Source organism: Tursiops truncatus, chromosome 14 (assembly GCF_011762595.2).
Source record: "Tursiops truncatus isolate mTurTru1 chromosome 14, mTurTru1.mat.Y, whole genome shotgun sequence".
In the NCBI taxonomy this organism is placed as follows: domain Eukaryota; kingdom Metazoa; phylum Chordata; class Mammalia; order Artiodactyla; family Delphinidae; genus Tursiops; species Tursiops truncatus.
The window spans coordinates 5751338-5765401 of NC_047047.1; the positions used below are offsets into that span (position 1 = coordinate 5751338).

Genomic DNA, 14064 nt, shown 5'->3' on the forward strand with positions numbered 1-14064 from the left:
CATACTGTGGTGCAACCATCACCACCGTCCATCTCCAGAGCTCTTTTTATCTTGCAAAACTGAAACTCTGTCCCCATTAAACACTGACTCCCCACTTTCCTTCATCCAACCCCTCATGACCACCATTCTACTTTCTGTCTCCACGATTCTGACGACTCTAGGGCCCTCATAGAGGTGGAATTATACAGGATTTGTCCTTTTGTAATGGGTTTGTGTCATTTAGCATAACGCCCCAAGGTTCATCGTGTCTTGGCATGTGTCAGAATCTCCTTCCTTTGTGAGGCTGAATCATATTCCACCGTAGGTATGGACCACCTTTTGTTTACCCATCCTCTGTTGATGGACCCTGGGTTGCCTACACCTTTGGACCATTATGAGGAACATGGGTGTCCCTCCCCCCTTGTATCTTTGAGTCACTCTTTTAATTCATCATGCGGAGGGGCCCAAAGCACACAAGAAAGAGGGAAAAGGGGAAGAAAAGTAGTCCTGTGAGGTTGGGTGAAAGGAACAACAGAGAAGTTTAAGGGGTGACAGCGACTTTTCCCAATTGTATAAAGAGTTTCCAATTCAGAAAGGAGAAGAATAAATTAGGAGTTTGGGATTAAAATACACACATTACTATATATGAAATAGATAACCAACAAGGACCTACTGTATAGCACAGGGAACTATACTCAATGTCTTGTAATAACTATAATGGAAGAGAATGTAAAAGAATACATATATCTATATATATCTATATATCTGAATCACTTTACTGTATAACTGAAGGTAACACAACATTATAAATCAACTATATTTCAACAAAAAATTTTTTTAAAAAAGAATTTCCAATTAAAAAGGATTTTGAGCAGCAGTTTTTTTTGTTTTGTTTTGTTTTTTTAATGACCACAGAAGGCCAGGGAAGAGAAAATGAGCTGCAATGAAGGCAAAGGAGATTCTGTGTAGAGCTGAGAAAATAACTGTTGATATGATTAACCCCCAAAGTGAACAACGGTGGAAAGCGCCTGTATTTTTACTCCAGATAACCACACATCCTAGATGGGCTAGACATTTAGGGGTTTCTTCGTCACAGTCCCAACAGGAAACAGGACTTAACTGCAAGGAGGCTGTGTGTAAAGGTGTGTGGAGGTGGGGTGGCTAGGGAAACCAGGAGAGATGGTGCAGGTACCTAGGGCTGGTGTCAGCAGAGCTGTTGACACCTCTGTGCATCAAGGGACAAGAGGGAACTGGTTACCTGGACCTGGAAGGAGCGTGTCATATAGGAGAGGTGGCATTTGGTGGAGGGATGCAGTCAGCCTGAAGAAACCTTGTAAGAAGGGAGACAAGGGGATAAATACCTCACCTCCTCGTCCGCCCTCCCCAGTCTCTCACTTGTGTCTCCTGTTGGCCACACCACCCAGAAGACAGAAAGGGAGGCTATTATGACATCCTCACAGGGGAGCCTCCGGGGCAGACAGGATGGTGGGGACGGGTAGAGGGGCACAGGGAGGAGACCCCGCCCACCCAGTACATTTCATTTCTTGGGGGCTCTTCCAGTTCTGGGTTTCTTGGCTTTTTCTGGAACACAAACTATTTGGAGTCTTTTTACACCTTGTAACATCTCCCGAAATTTCAAGTACAGGCATCTGCATCTACTAACTGACCACTCAAGAAATAATAACCAATGAGAATGATGAGAGGCTGAGGAAAAGAGAGCCTGGAACTATTGGAACAACAAAATCTGTAACGATGGATAGCAACCCAGAGAATAAACTAAATATTCATGAGTCCACTGGTACAAATAAATAATTAAATGAATAAATAAATGGAGGAGGGGACAGGTTTCCCTTACAGACGAATTTCAACTAATAAATGTAGAAGGAAGAAGGGAAATCAAAGATCACCGTCAGTACACCAAAGTAATAACTGTTGCAGGCAAAATCCACTGAGGGATGCCGAAATTAACGGGCAAAAGTTTGAGGAGAATCAGGTTATTTGCATAGTTCAAAGTATCTCCCTCAAGACATTTATTAATTATAAAAGAAAAATAGTAACTTTATAAGTAGAGAAGATTGGCAGATACCACCTTCACCCGGGGTCAAAATTAACCTCACCAGGATAAGTTATATCCAAGTGTTTTGGTGGAAATAAGCACTCATTCTTTCGGGTATACACAACTAAGAGTGTACCTGCTGGATCACAGTATAGCCATATGCTTACTATGTTAGAAACTGCCCCACTGTTTCCCAAGGTGACTGTACACTTTTATATTTGCACCAGTAGCACACGAGAGTTCCAGAGGCTCCACATTCTCACCCAACACTGGTATGTCTTCTTAATTTTAGTCATTCTAGTGGGTATGTTTTGGGATCTCATGGGGATTTGACTTTCCATCTCCCTGATGATTAATGATGTTGAGCATCTTTTCATGGACTTATTTGCTGTCTAGACAGCTTCTTTTGTGATGCATCTGTTCAAGTGTTTTGCCCACTTTTCTTTCTTTTCCTTCCTCTTTTTGAAAGAAATTGGGCTGTTTATCTTCATCATACTCATCTGTAGAAGCTTCTCTCTTTTGGATATAAGGACTGTGCCAGATATATGTATTGTGAACATTTTCTGCCAGCCTGTGGCTGGTCTCTTAACTTTCTTGATGATGTCTTTTGATGAACGGTTTTTAATTTTGATAAAGTGTAATTTATGTATTTTTTATTTTTGTGTCCTAAGAAGTCTTTGCCACCTCAGTGTCATGAAGAATGATCCTACGTTTTCTTGTAGAAGCTTTATCATTTTATCCTAAATTTTATGTGTGGTGTAAGATAGTGGTCAAGGATCACCTTTTTTCCCCCATCTGTATACTCACCTGTTCCAGGATCATTTATTGAAAAGATATTTCTTTCCCAATTGCATTGTCACTTTGTCAAATATCTTGTGTGATCCTATATCCGTGTGTCTGTACAGAATCTCTTTCAGTTCTATTTATCTATAGGGTATCCTTAAAGTTCAGACACATAGGATAAACTTATTTTTTTTTAATACAATTTTTTTTCTTAATTTCATTTTTGGGGTATTCATTGCTAGTATACTGAAATACAATTGACTTTTTTTCCCACGCCGCACAGCTTATGCAACCTTAGTTCCCCAGCCAAGGATTGAACCTGGGCCCTCGGCAGTGAGAGCACGGAGTCCTAACCACTGTACTGCCAGGGAATTCCCTAAACTTATTTTTAAAAGTAAACTTTATTTTTTAGAACAATTTTAGATTTATAGAAAATGCAAAGACAGTATTGAGAGTTCCCACATATCCTGCACCCAGTTTCCCCTGTTATAAATACCTTACACTACTATGGTGTATTTGTCACAATTAACGAACCAATACTGATACTGATACATTATCATTAAGTAAAGTCCACACTTCATTTATATTTGCTTAGTTTTTATCTAATGTCCTTGCTCTGTCCCAGTATCCCATCCAGGAAACCACACTCCATCTAGCTGTCATGTCTCCTCAGGCTCCTCTTGGCTATGACAGTTTCTCAGACTTTCCTTGTTTTTTATGACCTTGACCATTTTGAGGAATACTTGTAGACTGTCCCTCAATGTGGGTTTGTCTGGTGTTTTTCCCAGATTGGGCAGATGGGTTTTTAGGAGAAAGCCCACAGAGGTGAAGTATCATTCTTTTTTTTCCTTTTTTGGCCGCGCGGCATGTGGGATCTTAGTTCCCTGACCAGGGATCAAACCTACACCCCCTGCATTGGAAGCACGAAGTCTTAACCACTGGACCGCCAGGGAAGTCCTCAAGTACCATTCTCATCACATCATCTCAAGGGTATTAAGAGGCTGTATCACTGTTAAGTTGACCGTGGTCACCTGCTGAAGTAGCAATAAACTTATCTTCAAATCGTACTGTAGTTACATTTACACGTAATATGTACAATGTGTTTTTCTTCAACTTCCAAGTATCCTGTTTTCAGATGAAGAATCTCTAAACTGAAGATGGTAGGTCCAATTATTAGTCTCAAAAAAAGTACACAAAATGCACAATTTCCCCTGTGTTTTGAGACTTTGATATATAATTATTGAACTCTGATCAAATTAACACTTGGACCTATGTTTAAACTTAGAGGTACTTCACCTGGAAACACACTGAGCATTTTATTTGAAAACATAAGGAACCTGCTGTTTAAGTAAAGTTATCTTATGTTGCAGATCCTGCGGCATCTTGTATTTGTCTGTCTCTATGCCAGAACCACACTATCTTAACTCCTGGAGTTCTGTAGGAATCCTTGACATCAATGGAGTGTGAGCCTTCCAACTTTGTTCTTCCTTCTCAAGAGTCTTGGCTATTTTAGGTTTTTGCATTTCCAAATAAGTTTTAGAATTGACATTGTCAATTTCTATACAAATGCCTGCTGTGATGTTTATTGGGATTGTCTTTCTGTGAAGAGACACCGAGGTGTGGTCACCGAAGCACTAGGATGACATCCACATGCGATGTTTTATGATTCAATAGATATTCCCTGAGAGCCTGGGCAACGCCCCCGCTCCCATGGCGCTTAGGTGGTAGGGGGCAGGCAGGTGGTGAGGGCAAGCCACAAGCACTTACGTAAGTAAACATATGGCTTGTCATTGGTTATAAGTGGTGTGGAGAAAGCTAAAGGAGAACCTGGGGGAACAGGGAGTGCTCTGGTGGGCTGGGGCCGTGGTCTGGGAGAACCTGGGGGAACAGGGAGTGCTTTAGGAGAACCACCGGCCTCACTGATAAGTGATATGTGAGCCACAGCCTGAGAGAAGACAGGGCGTGAGTGTACAGACAGCAACAAGAGCCAGAAACAGCCAAGAGGCCAGCGTGGTGGATGGGGTTAGAGAGGGGGCGGCACGCCGGGGAGACTGGATGGAGTCTGGCCTTTGCTCGGAGTGAGATGGGAAGGCACTGCAGGTTTGGATCAGAGGAGTGATGGAGACCTACCTCCGAGGACAGCCGTGACTTTTAAATGAGCTTAATTAAGTCGGCACGTGTGACAGGACCAGCACAAGCCTGGCAGGCGCTCAACATCCGGTTCCCCATTTGGATGGCAAGGATTAGGTACGGGCGTCTTTACCCGTTACCCAGGCCACGACGTCTAGCCCAGCTCCTTACCCGTGTCAGGTGCTCAATGAACATATGAGGAATGAAGGAGAGAAGGGAGGGAGGGAGGAAGAGAGGGGGACCCAGCCAGGACCAAAGCCCTGTCTGAATTCCCACAATACGGACTAATACCGACTCCCACACACCCCTCAGTGATCACGGTTAATCCAGGTCCAGTGACGTGCTGATGACCAAAAATTAAAACAAACATTGCCATGTGTGCAGGAGCTATTGACTAAAGGGAAAATCCACTCTGAGTAGCACCTTCAGGAGAAGCCAGTGGCTCCCTCACCAGCCCTCGGCCACCGCTGCGTTCCAGAAAAGCGTCATCTCATTTCCTCTCCATCCGTTCTGTCGGTGGAATGGGCCATGGTCTCCTCCCCTAAATAATTGGCCCCTGAGCTGCCCTGGGAACCCCGGCTCTGCAGATAGAGCCCACCCTGGACTGCATCTCCTCGGGCTGACCTGACCCATTGCCTGCTCGGGACATGTGGGCTCCTGACCTCAGAGGCAGCCCAATTTCGATTTCAATTCCGACCCACTTGTTCCATTTGACCTGAAGCAAATCCCTTAGACTTCATGAGGTCACCAGGCAGAGAGCATGTGAGGCGTAAGTGACAGGGTGCATGTGTGCAAGGAGGGCCAGGGTGCCCCCCTACAGCACAGAGGCCCCCGTTCACCCCACTTCTGCCCTGTGTAACCACCCTAACCTCTGTATGCCCTCTGTGGTCCTGAGCCTCCGCGGAGGCAGGTGCGTCCAGCCTCATCCGTTCTCCTTGTCTGCCTTAAATTTCAATGCACACACTCTCTGCCCAATGACAAGGTCACCATGGGTGAACGGGGTGCCACAGACCTCAGGTTTCAGAGGGGCACTCCTGACCAGGGAAGAGAGGGCTGGTTTTTTTGGGGGGGGAGCTTTTCCAGCAGAGGCACCAGACACGTGCTCCAGAGACCCCCACCTCCAGAGACCACCTATGGCTGCCGGCCAGCAGGGCCGCGGAGTCCCTCACTCATTTGACCCTGGCGCAAAAGGGGCAGCCTCGAAAACGTGTGTGTGTGTGTGTGTGTGTGTGTGTGTGTGTGTGTGTGTAGGCATGGTGGAAAGATAGACAGACATACACGCCCAGGGGGTGCTGCCTGCAGCATCTAGTGATAATAGAAACTTGGTCCTTATGAGGATGGGAGGGTGGGAGGGACGGAGACGAGAGAGTGAAAGAAACAGAGGTTGAAATGACCGAGGACATCCTCGATGAGCATCTAGTGACCTAGCTGAATAGAAGGACCCAAATGAGGTCGGCAAATGACATCCCCATTGCCTAAGTGAAATTTCCGCCCCCAAGGGCTCTCTCTCACAGGCACCTACTACAGCATGGATCACAACTCTGGCCCTTGAACAGGGACCAGCAAGTGGCAGTGTGACTGCTTTCTCATGCCACATCTGCCCTGGGGAGCACAGTGCGTCAGCAGGGAGACAAGAGATTAATGTATCCTACGGGGGACAGGGACCCCCCTGGGGACTGGCCGCTCACTCCTGGGGCTCCAGGAGTGGAAAGGTATGTCATTCTCCTAAAGCAGGGGCTGGCAACACTTTTCTGTAAAGGGCCACCCGCTGAGTACTTGAGATGCAGGCCATCCAGTCTCTGCTGTGACCACTCACCTCTGCCATCATGGTGTGAAAGAAGCCACAGGTGGTGTGTCAGCAAGCGTGTATGTCCGTGTCAACAAAACTTTATTTGTAAAAACAAGATGGGGGCCAGAAAGAATCACTCAAATCGGTGCTCAGCCTTCCTCTTCAGTGTCTTTTCTCATTTTGAACTTTTTGTACAGCCTTGAGAGGCCCAGTGGGTCACTCCACATCATCATGAATTTCCCCTGAAATGACTACCCTATAAGCCTATTGCATTGCAAGGCCCATGTTTTTTCAAACTAAAATCATGACCTTTTAAAATTGCTGGAGAAATGGTTTGAATCACAGGCCCCAAGGTAGCTGGAAACTCTGAATATTCCTCCTCACTGTACCGACCAAACCTGGTGACTTTCGATCATGAGAAAGAAAAAAACACTGCAAACGAGAGCAAATGGCAATCCAAGGGGGCACCGCCACGCAGGCACCTCCCCAGTCGGCTGGGGCTTATTTACCGTCAATAGCGAGTATGCCTTCTGCCCTCCCAGCCTGCCCCCCGAGAAGGCACCTCACGTCGCTTTGGATTAACATCTGGATCTCCCACATGGGAGCTCGATGATGATTTCTCCTCATTATATTTAAGAAATAAAAAGGCTCTGAGAAACAGTCACTGATGAGCTACGGCGCTGACTTGTCTCCCTTGGTCCTTTGGGGGAAGCTAGGAAATAACTTCCACATTGTAATTCTTCCTCTCCAGGGCACATCATTTTGATTGCGATGATTCATTCACTGGGAAAAATAACAGTTCTTCTAAAGGAGATGGAGAATGCCAACCTGAGAGCTGCCCGCTCCTGCAACCCCAATTCCCCTCCAGCTGGGAAATTCTCAGCATGATCGCTCACATTCCGCAAATTGGGAGAGTCAAGGTGGACGGGTCCATCCTTCACCGAAGCTTTACCAAAGCTTCCCCCCCTCCCCCCTCCCCCACAGCTGGCTGGGGGCCTCACAGAGCCAGACTCCCAGGAGAAACCAAAGAGAGACCCTCACTCAGCAAACTTCCGTGATCCTATGAGAATTATCTCACAAGCATCTCCAAGGTCAAGGTCTGCCTGTTATGATCACGATGCCCCCCCCTTCATGCTTTCCTTTTTCCAAGGGTCTGATGATTCACTACTCAGGGAAACAGTGACATAAGCAATGAAGGAATGGAAGGAGAAAGTTAGAAATTTGGTATTAAGTAAATTTGCAATGACATCGTTCGGTCAGCAAAGAATTTCCAAAATAGAAATCGTTACCATATCCTGATCGACGGGCCAGTCTAACGTGACATGTGATTCTTGCAACCTCTGGAACTTATGTCCAATCACGACTCCTTTTAGTGGCCCCTTTCTAAAGAATTTAGACTGCACGGTGTAAACCGAGTCAACTAGAGAATCTGATGGGTGACAGTGCGTGCTCAGGATGTGGACAACAGACGCCTATAAAAATCAGCAAGGGGGGGAAGGAGATTTATGAGTCATACTCGGAACTGCGTCAGTGCAGGCCTTTGTTGGGAGCCACCGTTCAGCTGCCACAGACAAACCGGAATGAATCCATAAGACGCTGCTGCAGCCCGGCATCTCCGGCCACCTAACCATTGGTCTAACGCTCCTCTGGGCGTGGGAGCGCTCATCCTATTGGACTCAAGTTTGCAAAGAGAGCACACGAAAAAGAAGATGTCCTTGAGATGCGAAGTCATGTTTGTTTCGGACACCCAGGCTGTGGAGTCTGTGGTTTAATATCAGAGCTTCAAATACCATTTAATAAAAATGTGGGATGCTTCTGTAACTGCTAACTGTGGGACGCAGCAAAATTAGTTTGGAAGCTAAGGAGATCTAGGTCTGTGTGTCCTCCTGCCTCTTTCGTTCACTCAGTGCGGTGGTCCAGACAGAGCCTGGGGAATGAGGAGCTCATCTGTAAATGGGGGACGATCCCCACTTTCCACCACCCTCCTGAGAACCCAACAGGACAGCTCATCTGTGTAAAGCACTTAGCAGAGGGTGGGCTGGGCAAGAAAGGTGAACCACCTCCTTTCCATGGTTCAGTGAGCAGAAGCCATGACTTTGGAATGACAGCAGGTCAGCATCTTCAGAGTCGCAGGTAACTTACCTACTGCTGCACACCTGGTTGGTACCAAGCATTGCCTTCCCTCTTCTCCCATCATTGCAATCACTTCTTTTCTTTACAGTTTAAACAGAGAGCACAGTCCTCCCTGCAAAGCCAGGGAGCTCCAGCCTACCACCTCTGCTCAGAGCTCAGGGGCTGCACGGTCCCCACAGAACACCCTTCCTAATGCTTCCAACTGTACCACAACTTTCCATGCTTACTTTTCAAAGGTACCCATGAAGTTAGATCATCCTACAATCCTTCTGTCCACTCCCTACATACAATTCAGCTGAGCTCAGCTCCCCTGGGGGAAGCGGGAGCTGCCCGGGGTGGGGTGAGGCTGGAAGGTCCACCCAAGCTGCCTGGACACACCTCCTCACATGACATGAGAGTCTGGGTTGGTCTGGAGCCCATCATTGGGAAACCGGCCTTGGGGACTGATTCCCAGACCTATCTGTGCTGGAAAAAAGAGGTGGGCTCCTCGTGCAGAGTGGTGTCTCTGCTCCAGGTCACTGCTGCTCTCAACGCGCTATCCCCAGGGGCCTCAAACAGGGGCCCAGCCCCACCCAGCGGGAAGCAGCCCCTGATGAGGGAGGGGGTACCACCCCCCAGTGAACGACCACATTCATGAGACGAAGGACCCATCAAAGGCCCCAGAACCAGGGTCACATTTGGGGATGCGCCATGGGCCTTAGGTTAGGCGACAATTTACAACAAGAATAGTGTTGTCCCCTCTCCCACCGGATGCCTGCCCTCAAAGCATCCCCACGGTAACGACATTAGTGGCCCGAGTCTCCCTGGGGCTTCCCAGCAGCATCCTGTACTCTGTCTCTCCGTCCCTGGCTGCCACTGTCAAATGCACACCGGGGTCTGCAGGACGGGGGGTCGCAGGTGGGCCCTAAATGTCCCGGAAGCTGGCCTTTCTCCTCAAGAAACACTCGCAGACCCTTCGCACAAAGTCTGAAGAAAGGCCTGCCCTCCGGACACAAAGGGGAGATGAGATACAGAACAGACGCAAACAGCACGTAAGGCAGGAAGCCCCCGGCACCCTCCCCCGGGAGAGGGGACTTGAAGCATCTCTACCAGGAAGACGCGGCCACGGGCAGAAAGAAAGCCACCGACTGCGACCCAGTCCTGTTCATCAAGCAAGCAGAGCGTCAGCAGGTCCAGAGATGTCTGGTTTTCACACCTTTAAGGGTCAACCCGGCAGGACTGGCAATGTCCAGTTGCCCCATTTTGTACCTTCAGATATTCGTGGTGTAAGTTAAAGATATCTTAGAAGACCTCTCTCCTCACTCACAGCCACCCCTGGACAGCGCTGCAGAAACTCCAAGGGGAGCGAGAAGGGTATATTTTCTTTTTAAAAAGAGACTGAGCTCTCTCCTCCTACAAACGTATCCTGACGTGACCCTAATCAATGCACAACTCGCCCACCGGCCCGACATCCCTTCTACGCCAGCTCTGAAGCCCGGGTGGAGGCTTCAGGACGTCAGGGAGTGTGCAAGACATGACCCCTCATCAAGACGGTCAGCCAGGGCTGAGAAAGCGCAGACCCAGGACACCTTCTAGGAGGCATGTGCTGGGCACACAGTACATGAGTTAGTGAAACAAACTACAGATAAAGCTCAACTTCTGTTTTCCCATATCTGCTTATTCAATCATGACTATCTCACCCTATGTCTGTTCCCTGCTCTGACAAACATTATCCTGCGCCCACAAGCAGCAATGCAGAGACATCCAGCTAAGAATAAAAGTGTGTGTACCAGTCAGAATGGCCATCACTAAAAAATCTACAAATAGCAAATGCCGGAGAGGGTGTGGAGAAAAGGGAACCCTCCTACACTGTTGGTGGGAATGGAAGCTGGTGCAGCCACTATGGAGAACAGTACGAAGGTTCCTTAAAAAACTAAAATTAGAGTTACCATCTGATCCAGCCACCCCAGTCCTGGGCATATATCCGGAGAAAAACTCTAATTCGAAAAGATACACGCAACCCAAAGTTCACTGCAGCACTATTTACGATGGCTAGACATGGAAACAACCTAGATGTCCATCAACAACGGATGAATGGATAAAGATGTGGTACACACACACACACACACACGCGCGCGCGCACACACACACACACACAATGGAATACTACTCAGCCATAAAAAAGAATGAAATAATGCCATTTGTAGCAACATGGATGGACCTAGAGATTATCGTACTAAGTAAGTCAGAAAGAGAGAGACATACCATATGATATCACTTATATGTGGAATCGAAAATACGACACAGGTGAACTTATCTACAAAACCGAAACAGAGTCATAGACACAGAGAACAGACTTGTGGTTGCCAAGTGGGAGGGGGCTGGGGGAGGGATGCAGGGGGAGGTTGGGATTAGCAGGTACAAACAGTTATATACAGAATGGATAAACAACAAGGTCCTACTGTAGAGCACAGGGAACTGTGCTATTCAATACCCTGTGATAAACCATAATGGAAAAGAATGTGAAAAAGAATGTATATATATGTGCAACTGAATCACCTTGCTGTACAGGAGAACTTAACACAACATTGTAAACCGAGTACAGTTCAACAAAATAAAGTTTTAAAAAAAGAATAAAAGTGTGTGTAGGGCTTCCCTGGTGGCGCAGTGGTTGAGAGGCCGCCTGCCGATGCAGGGGACGCAGGTTCATGCCCTGGTCCGGGAGGATCCCACATGCCGCGGAGCGGCTGGGCCCGTGGGCCATGGCCGCTGGGCCTGCGCGTCCGGAGCCTGTGCTCCGCAACGGGAGAGGCCACAACAGTGAGAGGCCCGCGTACCGCAAAAAAAAAAAAAAGAATAGAAGTGCGTGTAGCACGCACACTTACTGGTACGCACCCGTCGGCTTCCAGGACACACCTGAATCCCCAAGCACGCATCCCAAGCCCTCAGCGATGAGCTGCCTGTGACTTCAGCTACTCCCACCCCATCCTGTCGTCCCCCATCCATGCCCCCCAACATCTGCACTGCCGTGACACCCTCCTGTTTCCACCGCCACCGCCACCACCACCCTCTTCATCCGTCCAGCCCTCCCCACGCCATCCAAGGTCTGGGCCCTACCCCCTGCCCCACCTCCGCCATTCTCGCCTCATTATAGCATCCATCTGTTTCTGCCACCTTGGCCTTAGCTGTCTACCCTCCACCCCAACTGGACGGTAACCTCCTCAAAGGCCAGCACAGTGCCCACCCTCTGCGTCTCAGCAGACATTCCGGGCTCAGTGCAGATTCCCAGCAGAGACCATGCCTGGTGGGAGAGCTTCCACTTAGGAATCTGTTTTTGAAGTTTGGAGAGAAGCCCGGGCCTGTGGCTCCAGCAGTCATTCACCGTAACGCAGGCTCCCCGGCGGGGAGGCTGCCCTGGGAGCCGGGCGGGCCCTGTGCTTGGATGGTGTCCCTGGGTCACCTCGGGCCCCGGGTCCTAACCCGTTAGACTAATGGAAAACAGGGCAACCAGATTAAATCACGTTCCCTCCGAAGACTGCCATCTGTAGACTCGGAAAGCTCCTCGCTCCGCCCGGCCCCTCTGGTCCATGCTAAACAGGCTTAGCCTGATGTGGGCAAACAGCGAAAGTAGGTCAGCTCCGCAGCACGGTTCTTCCCCGGTGATGAACTAATGATGTGAAGGCAGGGCTGGCCGGGGGAGGGGGCGGCCCCCTCTCGCCCCCCCCCCCCCCTGTCCCACCCCCCTCCGGCCCTCGGAGGCTCTGGGCCCAGCCTGGGGGTCTCAGGCAGCCTTCGGAGGCAGACAGAGGACCCAGGGAATGAGGAAAACTCAAAGAAAGTGTGGGTAAATGGTTCTTAAAAAAAAAAGCTAACTGCAGGAAGTGAACAGTGTAGACGCCCTCTGCCATTTCCCCGTCTTCAAAGACAAACCAGTTAGTGTCTTTATGGCATGAAGTCACCTGCTTCTCTTGCAAAGGTGTGCCCTCCTGACAGCGTGCACAGATACTGCAAGCCATCCTTGGAGCTGCTGCCCAGCTCGCAGGCTCCCTCCACCCTTGACTACTGGTAATAACCAGGCGCTTGCTGGGGCAAGGATGGACTTGAGTCCGATGTCTGGCGCATCCCAGGGCCCCGGCCTGGAGGGGAAGTTGCCGCACTGTCCCTACGGTGCCTGTGTTCGGTGTGACTGCAGCTGTGCAGATGGAAAGCCCACCCCCTCCGGCCTCTCGGGCTCAGAAGTCGAACAAAGCACCAGACACCTTGAGGGAGTCTCCCCCGAGGCCCGAGTGAGCTAACCTACTTCCCGGAGCCGGTGTCTGACATCAGGTCTCAGGAGGGGCCAGCACAAACCTGGAGGCTGATGCTGGGGACGCTGGGGCCCAGGTCGTGCTCCCCCAGGCCCCTAGCTCAACCCCTCAAAGAGCTCACAGGTGCCCCTGGAGCAGATCCAAGTCAGCCTGGCGCCCCACAGAAATCTCCCAAGAGAGCAGTGGCCTTGTGGCCCTGGCCAGGCCACAGTGACCGAGTCTATAAACGCGGATGTGTAAGATGCTGGACATTGCTTCCCCTGTATTCATTTATGTAACAAAGGTATCAGAAGGCTTTGACAATAAACTATGGAGATGTGTTCAGATCTAAAAACCCACAAGTTTGGGAACATTCACCCAACCTCTTTCAGGCACGACCTTCTCTGAAAAGTTTTCTCCTTGGCATTTTCAAGAACGAAAAGGCAAGAGGCCAGGGCATCCCTGGGCCTGGACAGCAGCCCTTCCTTTCTCCTCCTCCCGGCCTTGGTTCACATGCTTATTCAGCACACATGTTATGCCCTGGGTACCCCACCACTGACAAAAAGGCGACGGTCCAGGAGGATCCAACACATTCAAAGTGTGACTCTGTTGTTAACGAGCTGAGTGACCTCAGGCAAGTCACTGAACCTCTCTCTGCCCCGTCTTTCACCTTCACAGGGTGGCTGAGATTTCAGGACCTAATACCTGTCAAGCACCTAGATTGTGAACCACGGGGCAAAAGTTCAAGGAGTGTTAGCTCAGGTGGCTGGGATTATCAGAGCAATCCAGGAACCATTCACAAGGCTCTCATTTCAATAACAGATGCTAACCATGGACGTCAATTAGCTTCATTTTCAAATTCCAAAGATATTTACCAGCAAGCAGGGAGCCTGCAAGGCAAGCCCTTTTAAACTTCCCTTGCAATCCGA

General features: G+C 49.1%; 1 protein-coding gene across 9 annotated transcripts in view; it reads right to left on the reverse strand.

Annotated features, from left to right (window-relative positions):
* The window catches only part of NPAS2 (neuronal PAS domain protein 2), a 182003-nt gene that overhangs the window by 105331 nt on the left and 62608 nt on the right, over window positions 1–14064 (reverse strand). For 2 of the 9 annotated variants that reach the window (XM_073791030.1, XM_073791029.1), the window contains exon 1: window positions 1238–1260. The exons of the other annotated variants lie outside the window; for them this stretch is intronic. The gene's annotated coding sequence lies outside the window, so the exon portion shown is untranslated. Of the gene's footprint in view, window positions 1–1237; window positions 1261–14064 lie in introns of those variants that run through there. 9 annotated transcript variants of the gene reach the window in all.